This window comes from Wyeomyia smithii, chromosome 2 (assembly GCF_029784165.1).
Source record: "Wyeomyia smithii strain HCP4-BCI-WySm-NY-G18 chromosome 2, ASM2978416v1, whole genome shotgun sequence".
Taxonomy (NCBI): domain Eukaryota; kingdom Metazoa; phylum Arthropoda; class Insecta; order Diptera; family Culicidae; genus Wyeomyia; species Wyeomyia smithii.
Genome location: NC_073695.1, coordinates 222814617 through 222841516, shown reverse-complemented (window position 1 = coordinate 222841516; position 26900 = coordinate 222814617). Strand labels below are relative to the sequence as shown.

At 37.5% G+C, this 26900-nt stretch overlaps 1 protein-coding gene across 2 annotated transcripts in view; it reads left to right on the top strand.

The window, feature by feature from the left end:
* LOC129721052 (mucin-2-like) overlaps positions 1-26900 on the top strand; it is a 234436-nt gene that overhangs the window by 164749 nt on the left and 42787 nt on the right. For both annotated transcript variants that reach the window (XM_055673154.1, XM_055673153.1), the window contains one exon: positions 374-399. The gene's annotated coding sequence lies outside the window, so the exon portion shown is untranslated. The remainder of the gene's footprint in view (positions 1-373; positions 400-26900) is intronic.

The following is a 26900-nucleotide window of genomic DNA, read 5'->3' as shown; positions in this document are numbered from 1 at the left end:
TGTGCGATCGTTGTTGCAAGCTAAATTAAGTTTTAATTTTCTAACCTAGACGTTAATGTGCTGGTCATAAAAAAACGAGCAATATGTCCTGCTGGTGGACCTTGAATAATAAAGAAATAGAAACAAAGATGATCAACGAGAGAAACTTGGCACCGAAATTGTGGCGATTAACGTTAGGCACAGCTGCCGCTAGTGCTATGAATGAATTCGTTTTAATTGGTCACCAGCCAATTCTTCTAGATAAACCTCTCATTCAATATCGATTAGACGCCAAATTTTACATACCCTTGGCGTGGTTCCAGGCTTCTCTACGATTTTTTTAATTATGTCATAACTGAATTCTCTCTAACATATGTTTTCTTATATTTTTCAGGTTTACTCCTGGCAGTAAACAAATAGGTAAGTGATTTTAAAAATGAACTTGTGAAAATGATTTTGTTTTTCTAAAGCTTTTGTTTTTCAACTGACGTAGTGGATCTATCCACGTTAATTGGAATATCCAAAATAAAAGCTTTTTGACATTTTGATAGATGCACCGAGTTACGCCGAATATTTTAAAGCCACAACATTTATGTGGAAGGCACAACATAGGCCTACATAAAATTAGAAAAACTCTATACTTTTGGGAAATAACGCTTTTGTCTTCTACTAAAAGCTAACATCGAAAGATTGTACTTTTTCCAAATATCGAGATTATGTCCCAAAAAATTCCGATCCACATGAAACTTTGCCGATATCTGAGGTACAATTCAAATTGCATCAAATTCAAATTTAGAAAAAAGCGAAATAAACGGTAAACTACAAATTCTTTCAAAATAACAACGAATGCGAAGAAAATTCTTAAGAAAAAATGAGAGAATATACCGAAAAAGTATTAAACAGTTGACTTAAACGTTTTCTTTCGAATTCTTTAAATTGTTCGTAAAACTAAGGAGAAATTAACGTTTAAACAGAAGTTTTTCGAAAAAAAAATTTATACTATTATTAATACTTGTCTAAGATGCTTTTTTTGATTCAAATGAAAATTCTACGTATTGTTTTCATCATGTTTACAAAATACGACTTATTTTGGAAGTAATTGCTCTCGTTTTTGCGAATATTTATTCTTGAAATTAAAGATTATGTTGGAAATTATTTGACGTTGAAGCGTTCTACGTTGTAGGAAACTTTTATATACGAGGTCCGATAAGTATCTAGTCGGCAAAGAAATCTAAAAATTTTGGAAAAGTTGCAATTTATTTTTCTACATAGTCTCTTTTTAGCTCCTACACTTTATCTAGCGATCTTCCATCTTCTTCAACTCATCTAGAAGTGCTCATCTAAAAGTGGTCTCCAATAAAAGATAATCTCTCTTCGACTCAAAGTTCTGCTCGACTCGACGAGTGACAGATACGAAAAAAGTCGCATGGAGCCAAATCTGGAGAGTACGATGGATGGGGTAGCAGTTTGTAGCCCAATTCAACTGATTTGACCGTGACGATGACGAAAGTGCGACCTGTTGCGTTGTCATGGTGGAAAAGCACTTGTTTTATCTTCAAATGGGGTCGTTTTTATTCTCTTATTCGACATCGAATCGAATAACTCGACATAGTAGAGTTTTGTCCATCTTCAGGCAGTCGATGAAAATCACACCGCGTGGATCCCAGAAAACGGTGGCCATTCCTTTCCCGGCCGTTCAACCAGTCTTCGCTTTCTTCGGAGCAAGTTCGCAGGGTGAAGTACACTGTTCTTTTGTCTCTTGTGTACCAGTGGATCCATGTCTCGTTGTCGGCGACTAAACGATGCAGAACCTCCTTCGGATTGCGTTTAAACAGCGTTAAACACTGGTCCGAAGCAGTCTCACAGTTGCGCTTGTTGTCCGGAGTGAGCAAACGCGGCACCCATCGTGATGACATCTCTCATGCCCACTGTTTCATACAGGACGATCTCTTGAGATGCCTACTTGCTCAGCTATCTCGCGCACCTTCAATTGTCGTGGATTTTGGTTACGGTCTATTTCGGTCTGCCAATACGAGATCGTGGATTTTGGTTACGTTATTCTTCGTGGAAGTCGTTTTCCAGGCACCTGAGCGTGGCTGGCTCATGACAATCGCCATCGAAAAAGAAGAGTTACCTGACACAGCATCCAAACGCTCTATGATTTCGCTGCGCGATTTTCCTTTCAAACATGAGAATCGAATCATCGACCGATATTGTTCTTTTCCCATTTTTATGCAATCCTCGGAAGCGCTCGCTTCCACATGCGATCAAAACAAAACTACGAGTCCGATTCAGCTGGCTGAAATTTTAGTTACAGCCGTCTACGAGAATATGACATAAGATAGCAAATTCCTCTCGCGATAGTGGCAACTTTCGGACGTGAGGCTAAGTACTTATCGGACCATATACGAGACACAATGCAATGTGCCGTGCAATGAAAAAGATAAAGGAAAATAAAAACATCGGTATGTTTTATATGGAATGAATCGACAGCTTGTATTTCCTCTACGAATAAATAACTGAATAGAATAGTTAAATGTTACGGTTTTCTATGTTTTCTTTTCGAAAATTTATTTTAATTTAAACAGAATATTGTATATGTTATATATTTCTCAATAACACATTAAAATTTCCTCAACATCAAAAATCTCTTCTGTGTTCCTATTTTGGTCTTAGTATTCCTGTATTCCTATGATAGATTCCATATACATTTTCAAAGTAAATATATTCTTCTTTTTTATGATTTGGTCACATCTGCTCCAGTGTCGATTTATTCAAGCATTTTATTGGCGGTGAACCAGCTGAACAACATCAGTCATACCTCGATACAACGTCACTCGATATGACGTAGCTTTTGCCTAGATATGAAGTACAGTTAGATTTTTTTACACGAGGGATCCGTACCTCGTATTAAAACCGCGGTAATTTAAAAATTCACCGTTAATAATGCGTAATTCGAAAATTCGAAAATCCGAGTAAAAACTAAAAAATAAAAAACCTCATAAAAAACTGCGGAAAAAACCGCGTAAAAACCCTGACAGTATTTTTTATCCACTTTTTACCTGAGAGATTGTAAAACGAAAAATAATAAAATCTTACCTAGCAGGGTCCGCATCACCACCAATAAACGATCCTTTTCAGTGCCACCAATGCAAAAAACGAAAGTTACGTGAGATATATTTTCCTCGAAAAGTAATGACCTTTCAATTTCTACATTTAAAAAAAACTTTTAATCTAGTTCATATGATATCTGATCCAAAGAAGAGCTAGGAATAAATGGTTAAAATCCACTTCAATTTCACTATTCTGATGACGTTATTGTGAACCATAAAAGATTTGCAAACCACGTTGACATCAATCCGGACCATTTTATTTTTCTGCCTTACTTGTTTGAACGTAGGATGAGGAGCGGCTTAAGCAGTGGCAGTTTTGATCAGTCGAAATAAACGGGCCTCAAACTCCTGAATTTTAATCAATATGAAAAATTGGTGAGAATGAAAACTTGACTAACTAGCTGTCTTACAAAAATATAAAATATCGTTCAACACAAAAAAAAGCTTTGAAAAAACATCAATTTTGACCCTCTCCCCCCCCCCCCCACCAAAAATATTTTCCGTGGGGCAACGTATCATTTTGCCGCCTCAATTATTCTATAAAATTGGCGTCTCTTTTTTAATTTTCTAATACAGTCAGGCTTTTTTTACGCGGGGATACGTACCTCGTAAAAAAAACCGCGTGAAAAAACGCGTTAATTCGAAAATCCGCGTAAAAAAAACCGCGCTAATTCAAAAATCCGCGTAAAAAACCGCGTTAATTCAAAAATCCGCGTAAAACACACGTTTTTTTAAAATCCGCGGAAAGTAGTCCAGCAAGAAGGGCTCTAGAAAAAACCCTAGACGCTCTAGAACTAGTATTTAAAATTGTCCTCTTTGACGGTCATTCCAGATCTTTCGGTGGGCAGAGAGTATTTTTTGGACTAAGTCTTTTACTAGATAAACACTTAAACGTTTCTGGTTCCAACCCACGTTAATTCGGAAATTCGTGAAAAATTTTTTGAATTAGCGCGGTATCGCGTAAAAAAAACCGCGCTTATTCAAAAATCCGCGTAAAAAAACCGTGTTAATTCAAAATAAAGTTGCCTTATATCGAGGTATGGCTGTACCTACATATGTTTGTATTTCATCTTACAGATCTCGAGTATTTCGTCTCAATACACACGCGGCTTCTTAGGCTGCTTAAAGTATGTTCTTTATTTATGTTACTCGGGAAAAAAGATTTAAAAATTTAGATTTAGATTTATTTCTTGCTCATTCAACCTTTTTTAAAAAAGCATCTGAGTACTACTCTGGCTCTGAAAGAAATAATCATTTTTTGTCATTTGGGTAGTTTTCAAAAAACAGAAAAATGTGATTCAGAAATGAAATGAAATGAAACGGTAAAAAGTCATTTTTTTGCGAACGCCACATTTTAGAGCAATGCTGTCTTCGGAAAAGTCATAGAGTGAATAAAGACTCCTCTGTAGCATTTACGGATCCGTAATTAATCCCCTACGAATGAGATATCAAAATATTTTCTCGACAAATCAATATTATTGACCATTGTCTTTGGTAAAATTCTCCAGCATAACATAACATGAAACTTTGCTTGATGATGATTTAAAAGTTCAGTAAGATTATGAAAAGTATAGTAGTGTAACATGAAAAATTTGAAGGCAAAAGCCTTTTTCAAGAATAAACAATTGAAAATTATTAGATAGCTTTGAAAGATTAAGTAATTGGTACCTAGAGTCTTCGGTAAAGTTTTTTGTTATGTTATTTTGGAGATCCTTACCAAAAAAGGAGGTCAGAAATATTGATTTTTCGAGAAAATATCTCTTATTTGAACCGCTTTTGTAGGGGGATTAAATACGGATCTATTAATGTGAGAAGGTTCGTAAAGTTTGCGAGAAAATGATTTTTGACCACCTCCTATCATTTCTGGATCACAGTGAGTCGCCATTTGGAAACTTAAAATTGAGTCTTGGTCCGACTTCTAGCCTCTGGGTATCCACCCGATTCGGGAGCTCCTCATATTAGGTGGTATTTGATAACTTCAGGCTGTTTTCCGAAAACCGGAAGACGCTATATCGTATTTCAAAAGGGGTTCTTAAATTGATATCCGGCCTCTGATTTGTCGAAATCTACGTTCAAAACGAGGCTACTTTTCAGTAATAATTTTGTAATTTTCCGCAGTTTGTTGGACGCGAAGCTAATTTTCCAAACGATTGCTGCCAGAATGAAGGAAGCTCACTGAAAACTGATTGAGATATTAATATTTGAAATTGGACAATTTTTCGTGAACAAAATGGAGATTTTTCTGTGTTGTGAGCAGGTATGGGGAAAACACAGCACACCAAAGCTCGTTGGGCCCATTTTCTAACAAACACACCACGCAGGGCTATTCGTATTACCCTCCGTCGCTAGCTGAAGACAAAACACTGCAGAGCCATTCGTGAACACGCGAGCCGAGGGTTTTTAACTTTGCAACATGAGGCAACCGAGAGCTCGCAGTTTCGGGGAACACACAAGCATTAGTCGCCACGACGAGATCGACAATGGTATAATATTGGAAAGCTTGACGGTAGTCATCGCATACAACCACCTGCAATATTTTTTCATATGTACTTTTGTAAACATGATGCGTTTGAGAAAACACGTGTTAGCAAGCGGGCTTCTGAGGGTTCACTCGGGCCTGTGTTTTCCGAAGCTTCTGAAGGGTTGTTTTATTTAGAACACTGTGGGTTTCCGTTTTGTATAAGCACTGAAGGGCAATGAAAATACCCTCCGTGGCATCGCACAGTGGGGAATCGCTGGCCATCAGCCAATTTTTTTCGTTAGCTGTTTCATAATATTTTTCCTTTATTGCTATAACATTCAAGTGTCTAAATCCAAAATTTGGACGCAATATCATAAAATCTGAATTTTTTATGACTTTTCAAAGCTTGGCGAACTGACGGTTTTTGTCTTTTTCTTGAAAAAAAGTACATTACTTTGAAACGCTCTGTAGCTTCAATGATAGCTTGGATTTTTTTGACGCCAAAGAAAAAGTTGTTGTAAATATTGTGCAAAACAAACCCTTTTCGTTTGATATTGTAAAATTTGGTCATAGTAGGCCTGACACTAGAAAAAATTTAAAAAAAACGTGATTTTTTGTAGAAAAGTAGCTTAAAAGTTTAGTTGCCGCAGTTTGCCACGGTTGTGACTACATTCAAAATTTAAGTAAAAACGTAAGCTTTCAAATGCATTTTTTTTTGTGTGGACCCCACTGCGACCAGTAGTTGTTTGATCTATTGTGGCATCAAATGCATACTGTCCGCTGCTGCGCAAAACTGCGCAAATTGTCACTTTAGTGAAAAAAGCGATAGCAGATTTTTTTAGTTTTTATTTTTGAATTGAAATTTCATCCTGGATTAGTTTTAATCATAACCATGATACCCCATTAATGAAAATTTATGATATCGTACTCAATCCGTAAGGATAAAATATAAATTTAGGCAAAAATCACAAAATTTATCAATGAAAAGTTATAAAATAAGTGTTAAACAAGAAAACAGTAAACAAATCTGAAATTTTGATTATCTCAAACTTTATCACTTTCTGCAAATTTAAAACAATACTGAAAACATTCAGCTCTTTTCAATTTATGATCATGAAATTCGTTAAACTGATTGAAGTGTCAAATATTAGCAGCAAATTCATACTATCAAACTCCGGCCAACAATAGCCCGTTTGAAGATTGCTTTTGCTTCGCACTCGTTTGCATACAAAAGTAAAGCACACATTTTGCTTTATGAGAAAAAAACAAAGAATAGTCGTCGCCCTCCGCATCTTTTCGTATTCATTTAGAACGTTGTGTCATTCCAGTGTCTTAGTTTTCAAATTCATAAATTCGTTGAATTTTATAATGGAGCCTTCAACTTCAGCGGCACCACCTAATTCAATGTCTAGTAAGTAGTCAATTCATGGTGTTATACATGTATTTAAATGTCCTCTTTCAACCATAGAAACCTGATTAGGAAGATAACATATATATGAAACAATGAAACATTGAAAATTACTAGAAGAAATGAAAATTGCAGCGAAAGACATTTTTCCTGCTGATAAGTATAATGAACTTCAAATTTTCTGGAAAAAATTCAACACGAGATTTAAGCGATCACAGCGAAAGATGATGATGCTGTTAATGATTTTTTCAATTTATAATTAATTTGTATCACTTATGTTGTTTTAGTTTATTTAAAAAATATATATATTTAGGCAAAATTTGTTTAGTTCGAGGGGTCGTCCATAAATTACGTTTTTTTTTTCAATGGGAAGGACGCCCGGTGGCACTACTTGTGGTCAAAGATCATATAATTCTATAAAAAAGGAAAAAAGGGCCAAAAAAATATTAAAATTGGCTTTCGTGCTTTATGGACGGCCCCAAACAAAAAATGGATGCCAAATTCGTGTTCAGCGCCCCAAAATTATGTAAATACCAAGTTTTTGTCGCATTTATCGACACTTTTTTTGCTTGGCCAGCCTTTGTATGGAGTCGCCCCACTGTGCATCGCCTAAAACACACACGCAGTTGTGTGGTGGGTTTGGACATGCCTGGTTGTGAGATTGGTATACAATACTGTGTGAAAGAAGAGAAATGGGAATGTATTTTTTCCAAATAAGACAACTGTTATGTAAAAAAATCCTAAATGGGTACACAGATTATTTATTCGATCGAAAATGCACGCGAAAACGAAAACTTTTAATCATTGTTTTCATTCATGTATGGACTCATCACTGCGACCAGAAACATTTATAAAACATAACACGTGGACAACTTAGGGAGCATGCATAAATAACGTAGTATGGGAGCATGCATAAGACCCTCCCCCATCGTAGCATTTCGTCACAAAGTTTGACCCCCCTTTAGATAATAACGTAGCTTTGTAACAGAATGACAATTCATTTTGATTTTTGGTCTCAACTGGTTTTACGCGGTCCTCGTGGTTCTGTGGTTAGCGATGTCGGTTGACTAGCTCTCCCACATGGTTGTGATATCGGGTTCGATTCCCGATCGAGTCGAGGATCTTTTCGAGCTGAAAAATTCTCGACTCAGCACTGGGGCACGGTGTATCGTTGTACTTATCCTACAACTACTCTAGTTAATCAAGACCGCTATTAGCCCTCCAGACTACCGTGCGATATTGTTGTTATTTTTGGTTTTTAAAGTAGTTTCTTTTATTTGTACTAAACTAAGAACTTTTTTGTTTTTGATTAGAAAACGTTTTAACCGGCTCGAGAAAAATTTATAATTTCTTTCATTTTCGATTTATCTCGCCTCCGATGCGTTTTTAGAATTTTTGTTTTTTTTTCTCTCCAATGTGACATTTAAATTTTTGTTTCTTTTCGACTTCTGCCGAATTTTGGGGAAGTTTTTCTGCATAAACTTTTGAATGCTTTTAGAGACGCTGTGAAGTTTTTGAGGTTAGTTTGGGATAAATTTTTGATAAAAGTTTTTTGCCTTTTCTTGATGCTGCTCATTTTTTAGATATTCCTGTTTTCCTATAAACTTGTTAAACTGACACTGAGAATATTTCTTTTGCTTTCACTTTAAAAATTGTATAATTTTTTTTGTCATTTTCAAATTTTTTCTAACTTATAGATTTTCCGAATGGCCTGGATTCGACTAAGATTCGAACCCACGACCATTCGCTTGAAAAAGCGAACTGTGTAGCCTTGCGGCTGGGCAGCTCCCTCTTAGTGGAACGTTAGTACATACGCAGTACAACAGAACGGAACTTTTGTACGTAGGTACTGTTGTACTGCGTACTTGACTACCATCTTGACAACGAGGCTTGAACAGTTCGAATTCATTGTTAACCGCACGTATTCTAACATCATAGTAGTCTGATTACGTCATTTTTACAATGTAAAAGATTTACAAGATTTTTAGAAGGAAAAAGATGAAGTTGATATTTAAAGATTTGTTTCCATTTCTAGTTGATTTTCATTATTTTTTTAGCATGCAAACCTGACACAGAACATAACGGAACAAGCACAAAAAGAGTATTTCAAATCTGTCGTTCCTATCACGAGTGATACCTATTCTTGCGGACACTAACTTAATTTTTATTCATTAGGATGAAAGATGTGATAAAATTGGATGAATGTAGGTTCGTAAATCCACATTCTTTTGTTTTAAAATATTTTATATGCGTATAGTTGAATATTTTCACTAATATTAACATTCGAAATTAACATTCTTCCTTTTTTTATTCAAAATTGAAACCCTGGAGATTCATTATGAGCACAGTTACAAATCTGCATTGATTCCAAATATTAACAGCCCATTCTGGATGAATGTGAAGTATAATGTCTGGAAATATCAGAATCTTTCATAGTCTTTTTAAACAAAGATCGTCGGTTGTGTTTGAATGGAACATTTCTATCATGGGTGCAATATTTTGAAGGCAAATACAAAAAGTTCTAATTTTAGCAAAAAACATTGCAAAAATATTGAAACACTAAGTAATACTGACAAACACACCATTGCCGGTTCAGGCTCTCAAACAGACGACGCACACCGGTCGATTTGGTCCACAATATATTCAAACCTTGACTGAAACCCCAGTTGACTGCCCGAAAGAAGTTCCCCGGCAAACAAATAATCTTGTGCATCCTGCCAGCAGGTACTTCAATCAACTGCAAACAGCACTTCCACTTTACAACAAAAAAGATCGTAATCCGCTGCATCGGCCATGACCATCTGACCTGGTTAACATAATGCATAATAAATAAGTACAAAGAAAACTGAACAACGATGCGCTGAAAGAGCCATGGGTCGATCTGCTGAGTTGCGAGGCGTTTCGAAACACAATTCACAATCAATAATAGTCAGGGAATCAGTAGAGCCATTGCATCGGATCGAGCTCTCCTTGTTCTGTGAATTTTCGTGTTATTTTAGCATTCACCTTCTATCTCAATCATCACCCCTCCGGTCCGATAGCTCTACTAAGTTCACGATCCTCTTCGCCACTCTTCTAACCGTACTGGCGGAGTTGTTCATGACGAGTTGATCTCTCCGGTGAAACAACTTCGAGAAGCAGGTCCGATGGGATTCCTATTATTACGTAACAGCAAGTTCCATGAAATTCCTCTCCATCTAGTGGCGCAACTTTTTTTTATTTTTTTATTTTTTTTCATGACCACTCCGGGATTAAATGACTCGGCCAAAGGCCCCAGAGCGGTGGATGTGAGTGGAGAGAACTCTGAAGGCGCGGGGTTTGTTTTGATTGCTTCTGCTATGGCTGTTCCCATCGCATTCCCTCAGGCTACGCCTAGCTGTCGAGTCCCGAGCCCGTTCTGCACTTTCGCTGATGGACGATGACGGAGTTTCTTTTGATGATGATGATGTTGATGATGATGATGATGAAAAAACTTTGCTACGAGCGGCCGATGTCCGCTCGTCTGCTGGAATGAATATGTTTATCACACTTAAGCATCTAGCCACAAGATGATATGCAGGATTTCTTCCCGGATCAGCGCGGTTCGATGTGGTGACGCTGATTAACCTGTCTGTCGCTGCTGCATCGAGTTGAGTGAAGGACGCACGGATCGGAACGTTATGTAAGGAAGATTACGATCGCTGCAGTACTTTTCTGAGCCCCTCGATCGCCGCGAATAAAAAGGTTAAAAAGGTTTTCACTTTCTCAGTGTTCTCCAGAAATCATCAATTATTAATTATATTAATAATGGATACATTTTGAAGCATCTTCTATTAAAACAGTTGAAGAGGTCTCTCGGAAAATACAAAACATTGAAGAATATAATTATTCGTTTATGCAGCAAATAGTCATGATATATTTTGCATACACTTTTTGACAAATTTACTTCTTTGTCAATCTTTTCTTATGCAATGACAATTACGAACAAGTCAACAGACAACTTGACCACTTTTGGCCACTATATGAAGCGACGCTAAGTGTCCGATTTCGAGCTATTCACGCGACTCTTTTACACCCAGGAAAGTAAACACGATCCGTCTTTAATTTGCACGTTGTCGCGGGCGTCAACGCTTAAAATTGTAAATAAAATACTGCCGCTGACGACAGAGAGAGAGAGAGACTCAGACCACAACATTGCTTTCACTATCGCGTTGATTTTGCTGTTGGTCATCGTGTGCTAATTTGTAGTTTCGAGGAAACGTGCAACGTTTTGACTGACAGAGTATTACATGGCAAAACGCATGTACTTGAACGAAACACAAACACCAATTTGCTCTAGTTTTAAACGTCTGAAGTAGGTCGTAAATTTGAACATAGTTTATCAAACGATTCTTCCCCGTTGAAAGGTTAAGCCATTTGACAGCTCCTTGATCTCCTTGCTAGTTATAAACCTTAAACAAAACTATCAATCACCCCACGCCAAGATCTCATCGAACAACTGGTCTGACAACCAAGTCTTTTCTTCCCTGACCTTTCCTTCTAATCAGGAACTACGCTTCTGTATCGGAAAGATTTATCGCCCATAGCATAGCACCTCACTTAACATATATCGGCCAGTAATAAATGAGTGTTATTGGATCATTAGGCAGATGCAGTCTGCGGCGATTCTAGCATCAACCATCGTAATCATCGCGTCGCGGCGAATAATACTTGATTTTTATCGCCAAGCAGCTTCTCCTGGCTGGCGGACGGCCGGCCACAACATGGCGCAATGCACACACTTGTTCCCGTTAAGCCTGGCTTTCCTTGGAGAGCTGCACTCATCATAATCAGCTAGAAACCACTCGGTGTGTGACTACATAGTAAAAACAGAAAGCGAAGAAAATAAAGTTGCACATTGCATAATCGAAATAGCAATTTATGCGCTTCAAGTTTTTTAAATGGCTTGCAGATGGGCGGCAAAGTGGGATTGCATAGATCGAGTCCGAACGCCACTGCAATAAAAGATGAACGGATTGCAGCTAGGTTCAACGACATCGTATGCTAATTTCTATTCTGTTTTCTTACTATTTGGCGCAAGTAATCATATCACAACATTTATAATCGAACGTGACGGCACGCATGCTGGCACTTTCCAGAACAGGCGTAAACTTTCCAATTAATTCGGCACTTACGGACCATCAACATTTCTCTCAACAAAGGCAAATCACTCGGAAAGTTCTACCCGATGGTGATTTCGTCACGTTTTATTTATGATCGTGCATGAATTTGATCGTATGTGTTTATTCTGGCACTTAGAAGCAGTCGTCGTGGATGCTTGCGGCATGTTGTTTATTGGGGCTCCCAGAGATATGCTCGTATGTATTACGAATGCAACATGCTTTGCATATTGTTAATTCACTTCAGAGACGATACACCCCGACCCCCTTGCGACAGCCACACGGTTGTGGATGCGAACGTCAACAACTTTGTGAATTGGAAAACGGCTTGTTTTAATGGGTGCCGATTAATGTGTCAACAGGGCTTAGAAATGGCTAATCAACGGCTATAGTGGTTGATGCAGTTAAATTTATTGTTATGTTTGCGTATTATTTAGATCTAATGTTGCTGAAATTACGGTGAACAAAAGTCAAAGAGGATAGGCTGAAAGTGCATCAAAATGATTTGTTCCCTCGGTCATAGTCAACTCTTCAAACGGTGGATTATATATAATGAAACAACACTAATTGAGAAGACATTTGCATGGTTTGGGAAATTTATTGTTTCGCTGACATAATGAACCGAAACACTGAGTAAACTTTTGAGTTGTCATTATAAATCTCTGGTTTCCAAAAGAAAAGCCTGATTTTGAAATTCTTTTGGCAATGTTGGCAATATGGCTTTCTTCAACTAGTTGTGAAGTTTGCACCCTAAACTAAAAAAAAGAAAGTTCTCGAATAACATTCCCAGCCATCAGGCAACGGTTATGAAGTGCCGCATGGAAGCAACCTGAAATCGGTGATTTTTAAAATTTTTCTTCCATTTGCTGTTAATTTTTTGCTAAGAAATAAAAGACCAAGAATATTTTTCAGTTTACTTCAGTTGTAACCTGTTTGAAACCCTCTGGTAATTCGTAGTCCGTTTAAGTTTTATACTCTTGATTCATTGTAATCAAATAGTCCAATTCCGTTTGAGAGCGCATAAATTAAAATTAATTCATTAGGATTGTTCAATTTTTTTTGTGTCTCGATCGTCCTGCTAGTTTAAATTGACGAATAAATAAAACGAGAAAAGACTAGTAGAATTCGTGTGACCTGCCAACAACTAACTGAATTTTTTTTTTTCGCGCATTTCCAACTTATCAATCGTATATCGTTATTTTTAACTAATAATATTCTATATCACTAACAAAAGATGTGACTAACTAAAACTTTAAAATTTACTTGTGATAAGTTGTAAGTTCTTTTGTCGTCCAACCAATTTGGATTTTTATTATTTTTTGAGTTTTTCCGTCAGTTGGAAAGAAAAAAAGCGTGCTCAACTATACATGTTTCATATATTAGAAGCGCAACTAAGTTCTCGCTGTTTGTCAATAGATGGTTGGTTTTGACATATCTAAAACGCTAGAGATTAAAGTTTAGACATATGGTGAGCAAACCGATTCTACACTTGGTGACGTCATATACTTTGAGTTGTGTAAAAAAGACTGATTTTGTGCAAAATAATCGTCATTTACGGGCTTGTTACTTCTCTCATTTCCTTTAAGGTGAAACCTCATTGAATCCAAAAATGGCCGACTTCGAGTCACCACTTCGAATTTTCAAAAGCACAAGACTCGAAAATACTCATTGCGTTCCCTATGAAAATTCTATTTTATGTTTGCTTTACTAAGAACATAAAATAGCATTTTCAACGCATTAACTATTTCCGAGTCTTGTGCTTTCGAAAATTCGAAGTGGTGACTCGAAATCGGCCATTTGTGGATTCATTGGGGTTTCACCTTAAAGAAAACGGCGGCTTAAGCATATCGAGGGTTTAAAAAAATCAGGGGAATGCTGCTCTAAGTGAAACAACGTGCCGTGTTCGGTTCCATCGCTTTGAAGGCGGTAATTTTTGCGTGAAGGATGGGCAAAACCCTTCAGAGACGCTGAATGAAAGGAACTGTTCGAAGAGGATCCATATCAAACGCAGAAACAGCTTGCTTCGGCTGGTAACTCCTTACTGGCCAAACCATTTCCAAGCGAATATATGCTTTGGAATGGCTCAAAATCAACGAGCTTGAGCTCCTTACAATTTGAAGTCAAGGGACCCCGTTTTTGCTTGTGAACAACTGTTCCAAAAAAATCATCACTTCTTGACGCGTGATGACAAGTGGATTTTCTAATAGCTGGTTATGCTGTTCCTTTTTTCCTTACCCAGTATGAGAAACGAGTTGCCTCCTGCTGCACTGTTTATGTAACCCAGACGTCGCATTAAACTTTTTAGTGTACAGAACAATTGAGGGACTGGCGCCACGATCCTAATGACTCTAACAGTCTTCTCCTGAACCGGAATTTGAATGAGGAAAGACAGAGTAAGAGAGAGGGAGAAAGAGAGCTAAAGAAGAGGAGAGAGAGGTACGAAAAGGAGAAGCAACAGATAGAGAAAGCAACAATAGTAATGAAGAGCACAAGAGAGCAAGAAAAATAGGAAAGAATAGAAAAGAGAGAATTAAAAACAAGAGAGAGAGAGAGAAAATAATAAAGAAAGAAAGAGCAAGAAAAAGTAATACGAGAAAATAAAGCGAAAGAAAGCAAGAGAGAGAAGAAAAAACAACAGAGAGATAACCAGAGAGAGAGAAAGAGAGTAAGAAGCGGAGTGAGCGGGAGATAGAGAAAAAAAACAAAAGAAGGGAGGATCAGTAAATGAGAGGATCAAAAAAAGGAAAAAAATAAGAAGAGCGAGAGAGAGAAAGAGATAAAGAGAGAGAGATAGAGAGAAATGGAGAGACATAGAGAGAGATAGAGAGAGAGAGATAGAGATAGGGATAGAGATAGATAGAAAGATAGAGAGAGGAGGGAGAGGGAGAGGGATAAATAGAGGGAGATAGAGAGAGAGAGAAGTAGAGAGAGATATAGAGAGAAAGAGAGAAAGAGAGATAGAGAGGGAGAGGGAGAGATAGAGAGGGAGAGAGGGAGAGAGAGAGGGAGAGAGGGAGAGAGAGAGGGAGAGAGAGAAAAAGAGAGAGAAAAAGAGAGAGAGAGAGAGAGAGAGAGAGAGAGAGAGAGAGAGAGAGAGAGAGAGAGAGAGAGAGAGAGAGAGAGAGAGAGAGAGAGGTAGAGAGGTAGAGGGAGAGGGAGATGGAGAGGGAGAGGAAGAGGAAGAGGAAGAGGGAAAGGGAGAGGGAGAGGAAGAGGGAAAGTGAGTGGAGGAGGGAAAGGGAGTGGAGAAGGGAACGGGAGAGGAAGAGGGAGAGAGAGAGCAACAGACAGAAAAAGCATAGTAGCAGCAAGCTCTAAAGAAAAAGAGAGAGAGAAAGATAAAGAGCAAAATAGAATAATAAAAAACAGATCATTGAAAACGGGAGATAGAAAAATGATAGAGAAAAAAAGAGCTAGAAAAAGCAATAAAAGAAAAAAGCGAAGGAAAGCAAGAGAGAGAGAAAAAGAGAAAGAAAATGCGAGAGAAAAACAGAGAGGGATAGAGAGAGAAAGAGAGAGAAAGAGAGAGAGAGAGTAACAGAGGGATTAAGAGAAAGAAAAAGAAAACCAAAAAAAGGAGAGAGAAAAGTTATAGAGAACAAAGAGTAAGAAAAAGTAATAGAAGAAAATAGGGCGGAAGAAAGCAAGAGAGAAAAAAAGCCACAGAGAACGAAAATTTAAATTTAACACAAAATGAGCGTAACCTCTGATGCTTTTTGTTTCAATGTTGCGATTTTTTAAATCTATCTGGAAAAACGTTGAAGAGGTTGTTAATAAGACACGGCCGCAAAGTTGGTAAGATTACGACAGCCTGTCTTATTTCAATATATTTTTCCAATAGTTTTGAAAATACATTCGATTGGAGTTAAACGATTCGATGGTGTGAAGCGCTAAATTTAAGCCAAAATTCTCTTTTTTTATTATTTGATTGTTAACCTTGAAGAAAAGCGTTGATTGGTAACTTTAAAGAAAAGCGTAGATTTTGGATTGGCATTTACCGATGATACGGAATAATTCAATTTTTTTCATTATCCTCCGCAAGGATACAGAGCCAACTCTACAGGAGGTATTTGAGAACTATGCAAATGGCTGCCATAGAATTATATCGCTTTATATATTCGCAAGTTCTATTGACGAGTTTCTTCGTTCCTCCCGAATTCCGCTTCAAAACCATCTAGGCTAAAGTAGTCAAGTATATTCTAGCCCAGAGAAGGTTACCTAATTTTGTTGTATGAGTTGACTCACAAACTGCCATCTCCAAAGAGAAAACATTCTGTACACAGATTTATTAAGGGGTAATATCTACCAAATGCTCAAAAAAACAAGGCTTTTTTCATGAATTCTTTTACAGGACATTCGAGATGTAAGGTATATATGTAATATATCATTGGATTGAGCAACTCTTGCAGAATAGAAAAAGTATTTTTATTGCTATTTTTGTTATAAAATGGCGGCTGTGAACCGCTTTTTTTAAAAGTCGCTAGTGAAGTACACATGATTATATTTTTAGAATTTTTCTTCGCAAAATGGCAACGGTTTGAAAAAAAAATCTGTTTCGACAAAAAAAATCGACTTCGATTGTTTATAACTTTAGTTGCTCTTAATCAATCGCTAAAATCGTGTGTACTTAACTAGATAATCTAATGAAGAAGCTACAGTTAAAATTTCAAGTCAATCGGATGTAAACTTATTCAGTTCTACTGCTCGCCAATTTTGAAAACATGATTTGAGAAAAACGCGTTTAAAGTTACAAATTGCTATGAATCTTAAGAATCGCAACAGTAAAGCCCCTAATAATTTTTTAACCTTCAGTCAGCTACCTCTGTGCCGTAAAGTTGTCCTTTCTTGGCTTTATCTTCCTTTTTTTATCTGATCTAAGGCTGCGCCTACGCTCTTTCGTGGTATCAGACATGCGACGCTCAGTGACTTTGACGCGGTTGGCGTCCGATCTCATGCAAAACTCAAACTTGTCACTCATATTTAAATACTTTTGAGTATAACTCACAGTTAAAAAGTATCAAAAAACTCAAACAAAGAACGTACATAACGAGAATGGCTGATCGACTAAACAAATGGAAATTGTGAGTAAACACGTGCTGTAGAGACGCTGTAACGGTCGAAACTTGATGCAGCGACCTCTATACTACAAATTTGAAACACGATATCGATAATAGGTAACTTCTAATAGTTTACAAAGCCTCGAAATTGAAAACAAAAACAAACATGGCCAAAATAAACAAAAATGTGGAGCATGAAAGTTGTTCGGTAAAAATAGATTTAAACGAATTTTGAGTTTAGATCAGTACTTGGGCGGTGTAGATTTTGATTCTAGGATAGTTTTAGCATGATTTAAGCAAATAAAAAAATGACAAGAAAAAAAAATTTGGTAGATATTACCCCTTAAGGAACGTAAATAAACTTCAACTTACCGAGTTGAAACTAGCTTGGAAGTTCCAATTCAATAATGATTACACTTTCGTTTCAAGAAAAAAACTTCAGCTCAAAATTTTTGGTTTATATCGTACCTTGTTCTCGTAAAATTATCAAAGCGATGAGGGATATGTTTCTCGGACCGCAGCTCTGATTGATTTCATATCAAAACAAGGTCGTGGATGCCGAACAAAGCAACAACCTTATCATAATGGATAAAATTTCAACAGTTTGGTACCGCCAACGAAAGAATTTGCTCCGATTCCTTGTAACTTCATGCAGGCGAGAAAAGTTTTACCGGAAGAGTTATTTGCCGAAAACATTAAAATGGTTGATTATTTGACATAAGGCCACTTTCTATTTTATTGAACTGTTTTCTGTCTTCACAGTTTGTGCAGAAGAAAATTGCTTAATACCGCAAACGGTAATGCTCACTGGACCTGCTAATCTACCTAACCAGAATAATGTTATTCATTCTCAGCAGCCGGATGAAATTTTATTGCAATTAATCATGTTCGTGGATCTAATATTTTCTATTGTTTTATTGCACCTTTGAATAAGAGAGTTTGGTATAGGATAAAATTGGCTTAAAATTTTTCCTTGGAAGAACATTGTAGAAGGTTCCCGGAAACCTATATTATAAAACTAATTTATCATATGGAATGCAAAACAGATATCGTTTAGAATTTCAATGGCTTTGAGAAAACATCATTGAAATAAAATAAAGCCTTCAACCAAACTAAATGTTACTTGGGTCTACAATCGGCGAAATTTGTTGGTACGTTTGGACTCTTCGATTAGTTAAGCATCATAAAGATTATTATTTTAGAAAATATTTTTTCCTCCAGAACGCCAGCTTTTGCACCACCAGCTGGAATGCACAAACATATTTTAATGAACTAGGAAGTTCTGCGAGATAAAGCCTATTCGATTATAAATATGTCAAGAACAAAGAACCGCATTTGCACTACACAACAAAGGCAATTGCCTCTGCTCCGGCTGTTGGTCGGTTACATATGGACAGTGGAATTTATTGCCCCAAAGATAAACGGCTGCTCCATTTCCAGACTTAGACCTCGAGGAAGTGCATGCCGCGAAATAGAGCGCGCACATTCGATGAAATGCAGTTAGTGTGTCATTAGTAATGTGTATCCCACATACTACTCCTCGAAAGAGGTGCAATACGCTTCTAGAATTCAGAAGTTTGCGACGCCGCACTCAGATCCAGTCCTAGTGAGTCATCATCGCTAGAAAGTGGGTGTGGAAATGGCAGATTATCCGATTACTGGAATTGTTCTTTTCAATTTATGGGACACAATCCTACCGGTACTGCTTCGTTCGGGTGCTCCTGGGGAATGCTAAGCGGTTCCGAATTAGGTACGCAAATGCCATCTGACCCAGATAAACGTCCGTCCGTGGTTAATGGCATTGAGATTCTGCGGGCACGTTTTCCTGAACGTACATCGCGTGGGTGTACCATCAAAACAAAACCATACGTGTCAACGTTCGATTTTTATAAGCGCATTCCTCCAGCAGTGTAGTGACCGAGTTGAATGCTTAGAATGGCAATTTTCTCCCGTCCCGCACTGCAAAGTTCCTTGGAGCCGGCTTGTTGTGGCGTTAGCACGTGATTTATATGCCGGACCATCGCTGGGGAAGCTCATATGTGCGCACGAATTGGGTTTTCGACCTATAAAGTTACGCGTTGCCTTCCTGAATGCGAAGCCAAAAAATGGCGACAGATTTGAGGTGCTATTTTAATCTGATTTACCAATTGCTATTAGTAACTTTCAGAACGCATTCGTAAAAAATGATTTTTTTCGCTCTATCCACAAAGTTGAATTTAATACAGTATCCAGGTATTACCGAAGCGGTTCGATAAATGTTACTTACACACAATTTCGGCCTAAAAAGTAAGAAGTCCGCAAAACGTGCCTCGAGAGTCAATATTATTTTTTCCTTCGGCAGGCAATGAGCAAACTCAGCTGGCTTTCTGCTAAAAGTGCGCATACACTCGAAAAGTTCAAGAGTGCTTACTGGTTTGTTTTTCGAATTGAGCTCTCCTAGTTCGAGATTAGGTCATTAATAAAAGTGAATTACCACATGCACATGTGTGTGAGTTGTGTGTACCGATTTAGGTACTGGTGCATCGCGATTGCTTACTAACCGCATACCTAATTTATAATGGTGGTTGCGTGCAGTGTTTTGATCGCAAGGACAGAACGGAGCTGCACACTATCGAGTCAATGACAACCTTATAATTGGAGTGCTCTCTGCAAGTTACTTGTGCATAATTGGGATTTTCCTGCAGCCTCGTCAGATATACTTGGTGTTGTGAAGAAAAAGCCTTTGTTTTATGTGAAAATTACTTACTTACGATGTCTGAAGATAGGTTGCCAGTGAAGTTCATGGTATTATAATTGTAGGTATTATCTTTACAAACCTATTTTATTTCACTGAGTTATGCCAAATTTTTTTCTCAAATTACTGTGTGAAAATTTGAACACCAGTTTGAATTCTATAGAATTATTATTTGACCACTTACTGTAACTTCAACAAAAAAAAACTTCTCACTTGCAGTTCGTTAGTATTATTCGCCAGTAACTACATTTGCAGCAATTGAATCGCTACTCTGCAATCGGATAAACAATCAGTTTAGTTAGTAGCACGGTAGCAAAACAATTCATAACGAAACTACAGCCAGCATCGTGAATTGTCGCAACTGTGATTGTTGCAAATTGAATTATCTTCATTAAGCTGATATCATTTTAGTCGGAAGCGAGTACGGCATATGAGAAAAAGGAAGAAAGTACTCACACATAGATGGGGGAAGAAATTTATCTGGCAGAAGTGCTGGAAACTTCATCATGATTCGCGAACCAAAAAGTGATTGTGGACACCCACTTTGAAAAACGAACGTCTGGCCACTGGTCAAGGTAATGTCCCTAGCGAGTTGGAATTCTTTTCACCGATACTTTCGCAAAAAGACTCATAGTTCTTTGAAACCCAGGTTGACAAACATGACTAAAGATTCCAAATTACATGAGCGGGAGTGCTTTGAAAACGTATTCCTCCGTACAATAAAACTCATAATAGGCCTGTAAAGTTTTGGTCCAATTTGGCAAGCTGTCAATACAGCGGTGAGGTATTACAGGTAATCCACCCAACTCTAGTGAACTTGGATTTTTTTACATTGAGTATTTTCTCGCGGTAATAAATATATTACAATGATCCGGTTTGGAAATCCAACATGATTATTTTTTAGCGCCCTAACTCACCAAAAAACTATCACTAAAACAACCGATTATCGACTAAACAAAAACATCAGTTAAATAATTGTGAAAAATGAACTAGGTTGAACACAAAATATGATTGACTTCTGAAAGAGTTTTAATTTTCTAGAAAGTATGAGAAGAATTCAGTTTAAATTGGAATACTTTCGTGCGGTAAGCCCAACAGGTGTTTATTTTGAAAGGTAGAGGTCGTTCAATAATTCCAATAAGAGATGCGAAAGCTATCATGAATCCAACCATCCAATAGGAAATGAAGTAAATTTTCCAGCTGCATGATACTAACCATAGAGAACAGACCCATCATTCAAAAACAGTTTTTCACAAAATTAAAATGAAAATGCGTGAATTTTAAGGGTCGATTCACAACCGGCGATTTAACGCCAAATCAATGAAGACTATGCGACTCCTGCATTTGAACTTTGAAACTAGGAAAAATAGGGATTAATCTTCAACAAAAATAATATAACTCATATTTTTTGTTTAGTCATTAGATTGATCGGTTCCGAAATAGAGTGACCAAAATACGGCCTATTTCGATATGCAGGTCTGACTCGATTATTACATTTGCATTAAAAAAATAGACTTCTTTCGGATAGTGGTGAAAATTTATTGAGCGGGTTTGTTAACTTGGGTACCACATCGATATTCAGCCGCTCCATCTCCTCCAACGATCGCTTAGATCGCCTAGGCCGACGCCAGATCTTTTGTCTAGATTTTTGGCCGGATCCCCGCGTCTTAAGTCTGATGGTGTTTCTTAACGAACAACACAACTTCCGACAGGCACTTCGTACTATGAATTTCCCCATTCACGGCCAGTTCGGAGCGAAAGAAGAGCTAATTTGACATCCTCTTCTGGCTGATTGTCAGCCGCAGCAGCGTCTCATTGGAGATCTTGGTGTGTGAAATGAACTTCACCTCACTCACTTTCTTCGTGAGGAAATTAAAATACGAACACGAAGTGCCCTGCCAGTCGTTTCCATCCAGGGTGAGGCAGGTCTCGTCATCCATCACCACCTCCACGTCGTGATTTGCCGGGAAAATCGACTTGACCATCTTATTCAGGCGCAGCCGCTGCGTCATTGTCTGCATCTCCAAGACCAGTGGAAGGGACTTCCACTTCCTGACAAGTATGTCCATATTGGCCAGGTACTTTTTCACAGTTGTGTTACCGACCTCCCGATCAAGCGCACGCAGCGATGATGTAGCCACATTTCCCTCGGTCTTCCTCTTCAGCATCCTTTGGAGCTATCGTCGGCCGTCCGGAATCGGCTCTCTTTCAATACTCTGATGTGCCAAGATGTTATAGTTGCCGGAACAAGCGGTGTCCACGAACTGCCGCACGATGTCCGTTTTCGACGCGAGGGGGTACCGTTCTTTGAACGCGCACACTTATGAACGGAGTAGCTTCACTGTAGAGTTCGACTGATAGAGCTGTCAATTTTTTTGCTAACTCATGGGTTACTATGATTGATGCTGCATTGGTGGTAGTTTCATCAGCGACTATGAAGGTAAACACTTGAAAAATGGGCACTTTTTTCCGCAAACGTTATATAGACTCGATTAAACCACAAATATCGCACGCTAGCCTGTGGTGCTAATAGCGGTCTCGATCAACTAAGATTAGTTGAGAGAATTCGTTATCGATATTGTATCTGCCTGATAAAGCGTTGCAACCTATACGGGAAAGATTTGAAGATCTAGGCAGAAGGATGAGAGGTCGAAAATAGTTATTATTGTAAACGTTTCCAATCTCCCAGATGGTCTCGAGGTACGATGCTGGCCTAACAAGCCAGTCGTCGTAGGTTCGATTCTCGGCTCGGGAGAGACTGTTAGTGTCAGTAGGATCGTAGCGCTAGCCCCGCAATTGTCCTGTACACTAAACAGTCGGCTGCGAAGTCTGTGTATAAATAAACAAAAGGTCAAGTTCCGAATCGGAATGTAGCACCAAGGCTTTGCTTTGCTTTTTTTGTAAACGTTTCCTTACTGATTTAAAAAGTTGAAAAAAAAATAAAAAAAACAGAATTGAAAAAAAAATAAAATTTAAAATTTCATAAAATAGGAGAACTGCTTCATTATTCATCTCAGCCCGTGTATTCATCCCATACAACATGAAAACTCAATTGAAAACAGAAAGAAACGCATATTTTCTTCTTAAACCAATGTGCTAATCGATGAAATGGATTTTTCTTAGTTAACTTTAGAATCTTCATAAAGTATAATCCTCAAAAACTCACTTAAAAGCACTAAATTCGATACTTAAGTCGGGCATCCGCACTCGAAAACTCATTTATTTCAATCACCTACCTCAGGAAACAAAATTCGCGCATTGTTCTATATGGATACAATGGGACTCTTTCAGCAGCCAACCAAAGTTTTTGTCATCACTAGCGGATAACTTTTTATTTTAATCTCTAAACAAAATCACTCACTACACTAAGAATACTTTAATCTTTAACATGTTCACCTCAAATTTCTTAAAGCAAGCTTGGATTAGCAGAAATATATGAGATGAATTTCTACAATTCCTAAACTTCAATTATATGTATTTTCATCTGTTTTCACTGCGTTGAAGAAAATCAAAAGTTGCCAAATCAGTTTCTGTTAATACGAAAAAATCATACTGAAAATGTTGAATGTTTCCGACATAATTGACATAAATCTACAGCACTGTAGTGGTTACCTAGGTTACCAATTTTGCACGTAAACAACTACAGCGGATGTCTAGGTAATCTACTTCGACGGGCTGCGGCTACGTTCATTCATGATAATGTGATTCATTCATGATTAACAGTGTGATGAATATCCCTTTCCGACCGAGCCCACACAATTGTGTAGGTAAAAAATGACGGATAACAAAACCCAAATCGAAGCAATTCCTATATAAAAACACTTGCTTGCTCGGGCTTTTTATTTTCTTAGCAGCTGCGATGTTGACACTAGCGTTGTGAGCAATAAAACAATGAATAGGACGTTCAAAAAGCGAGAGAGAAGGTTTTGTTTAAGTCGCCTTCTGCCTACACGATTATAGGGCCCGGTCGGAAAGGGATATGGGGGCGTCGTGAGATAAATAGTTGAGCAGTGATTCAAGTTTTGAGATGAATATGGAAGCTTTGTGAAAATGGTTTGTTTTACAAAATTCATGATAAATATAACTAATTTTACTAAATATACAATGCTGAACGATTCCATAAGAGCACGTAAGCATATTTAGTTTATTTGTTCAATGATTTCGTGAAAATTTGGCGTTCAATCCGTGCATTCTTCGTGAATATCGGCATAATGAGATGAATAATGGAGCAGTTCCCCTATTTAAAAAAAATATATATAAAAAATAAAAAGAAATTTAACAATTAAGACAAAGTAAAATAAAAAAAATTAAAATTTTAAAAAATGTTGTAAAAAATACGAGTTGATTATTCAAAATAAACTGATATTTTTTGCGTTTGACTACAATTACGTCAAAAATAACTACGAGATATTTTTTTGTAAGCAATGTGTTTTCTGACTTTCAGCGGGATGAGTCCAAAATAAAATTCTTCTTATTGATTCGAAAACAACACATTATCTTTGAACCAGATGATCGGCTTTCGATTTTTGTTTCCAAATAAAATTGAAAAAAATTACCCTATATCCTGTAGCAAAATATGACAAGGGAAAAAAATTATAAAAATCATGTAATTAAAATATAAGCCAAATTGTTAGGGATTTTCGCAGTAAAAATTAGTCATTAGAGTAAGAATTTTGTCTGTTGACAAATAAATATGTGTTGGATTGTATACACAAAAGAAGAGCTACATCATTCTTTCGGAAGGGGAAACGATGTAGTATACTTATCGTGAAAAAAATGCCTTTTCGTACAACCCGAATACGTCGCTAGAAACTTTAAGCTTACACTCATAATATGAAGTTTACGTTTACGCGTACGTGATGTGGCACCAGTAGGATACTCCAGGAGTCTTCGTAGAATAAAATAGTTCATATGATCACAGGGTATTAATATCTGAGCAAATCTGTCAAAAAATAAGTCAATAATTACAATCGAACTTCGAGTTACATGGATCAGAAGGCATCACTAAAACGCTAAGTACAAGCTAACAAGCTAACCTTAGATGTCTGTTTCTTTAACTAAGGCTATGATAAATTCTCAGTATTTATTTTTTGTTTTATAACTCTCACGTTCAACGTTAGATAAAGTTTTGTTTCAGATTTATATTTTTTATTTTATTGTTTAAAAATACATTGTGTTTTCGACATAGCCTTCAGTAGCAGTCGCAGTACTGTTAGTGTAAAAAACAATTGCGTGGCTGTAAATAGAGTTATAGAGTTTCCACATTTTATAGATTCTGTAACTAATTCATTGAATGGACCAACTCCAATGAAGTGAATGACTCTAACTCTAGCTAGGAAACTTGTCTTTGGCTCTTACCATTTTTAAATATATCGATTATCGAGAAAAAAAATTGAAAAGCTTATGAACCCACAGAATTTCATTCAGTTTTGAGTGGGTGCTGCCCGCACAATGGATGATTTGTGACTAAATAGTTTAGATTATTTATGACTACTCGAGAATATAACTCATAAAAATAATGCTTTGCTTGAAACTATAATCAATAAGTTTCAAGCTGGTCATAGCTATTATAATGCATAATAGCTTTTCAACTTTTAAAATTATGACCATAAGAAGATTTGTTCCGCTAGGACACTAAAAGATTTCATTTGCTATCGACAACTGACAACTAACTAATGAGCTGCTTTGAGCGATAAAATGCTGCAAAAACATCAATCGTATCACTAATGAACCGCCTATTTACACTGCAAAAAACTGTTAATATATTCAAGTAATTTTCTAGAGGTATTACCATGCGGTTAAAAATAATGAGTGTTGCAGGAAACAGAAATACGTGTATTTCAGGATTGCTTTTTCATTTGTGAACCAGCCTACCAAACTGTAACACTATAGATGAAGAAATAAAAAATACCAAACTGTAACCTAATTTATCTAGAACTCTCTCATCAACGACGGCTGCGGAGAACGAGAGCGTGGATTCTGATGATGCTATGTATAGAATTATCTTAACGGTGACAAACGTCGGTGTCGTCGTCGTCGTCCGCAAGATCGCTATCGGATGGTAGACCGTTCGAATCAGAGCACGTCCCGAGAACTAGCCTTCAGCTACTTGTCTTTGTTTTGGCAGCATACTAAGCGCGATAAGTCTCATTAGCTTGCCATAAAATCTTGAGATATAGACCTGTTCACATTCTGCGGGCTCACGCTCCGAATGAGATGGAAACGATGCGCTGATCTCGTTTGCTACGAACGACTGCGCTCTAAGAGACAATCGACCAACCTTATTAGTATGTGTGAAAAGGTTAACGATGGTCAATCTGTTCTTGAGCGTTGATCGATCAATAGTGGAGCCTGAATTTACTACCCCGATAACCGCCAGAATGGTAAATTGTTAACTATTAACCCTCTAGTGCCCAAATTAATTTCTAAACAGACTTCGATAAAATCGCTATAAACCATTATAAACACTTTTTAAGTATTTATTGAAGCTTTTCGGAACTTCGACTGAAGCCCGCCAAATGGCGGCATTGGGCACTAGAGGGTTAAAGCAAACGTGTAGGTCAGTCCACAGAGAAGAAGAGAAAACAACGCCATTCCAATCCTAGTTAATTTTATTATGCAGCGGTAGTTTTGCAATCCCAGGTAAAAAATTGCAAGGCACTTAAGCCGCATAAAGATAAACAGTATCCTTGTCGTTCTACAACAACATGTTTCCATATGCATAAACAATCGATGGTACTGTTCATGCTGTTGGGATGGCCGGATAATGAAGATTTGTCGCCGTGCGTCCTGGCAATGCGTGGCTGCTCAACGGGGGTGCAGCAATCGTACTTCAATACTTTGCTAAATTTACTTTTGCAAATGCGTTCTTTTTGGCTGCTACTGGTTTACCAAAGTCAAGGTTACCTCTTAATTGCCTACACAAGGTGGCCTGGAGAGGTTTGTCATTTGATTACTGATTTGCACACTCCGGGTTAACACGAGAAGCCACCCTATCCAGAGCCGTGTGC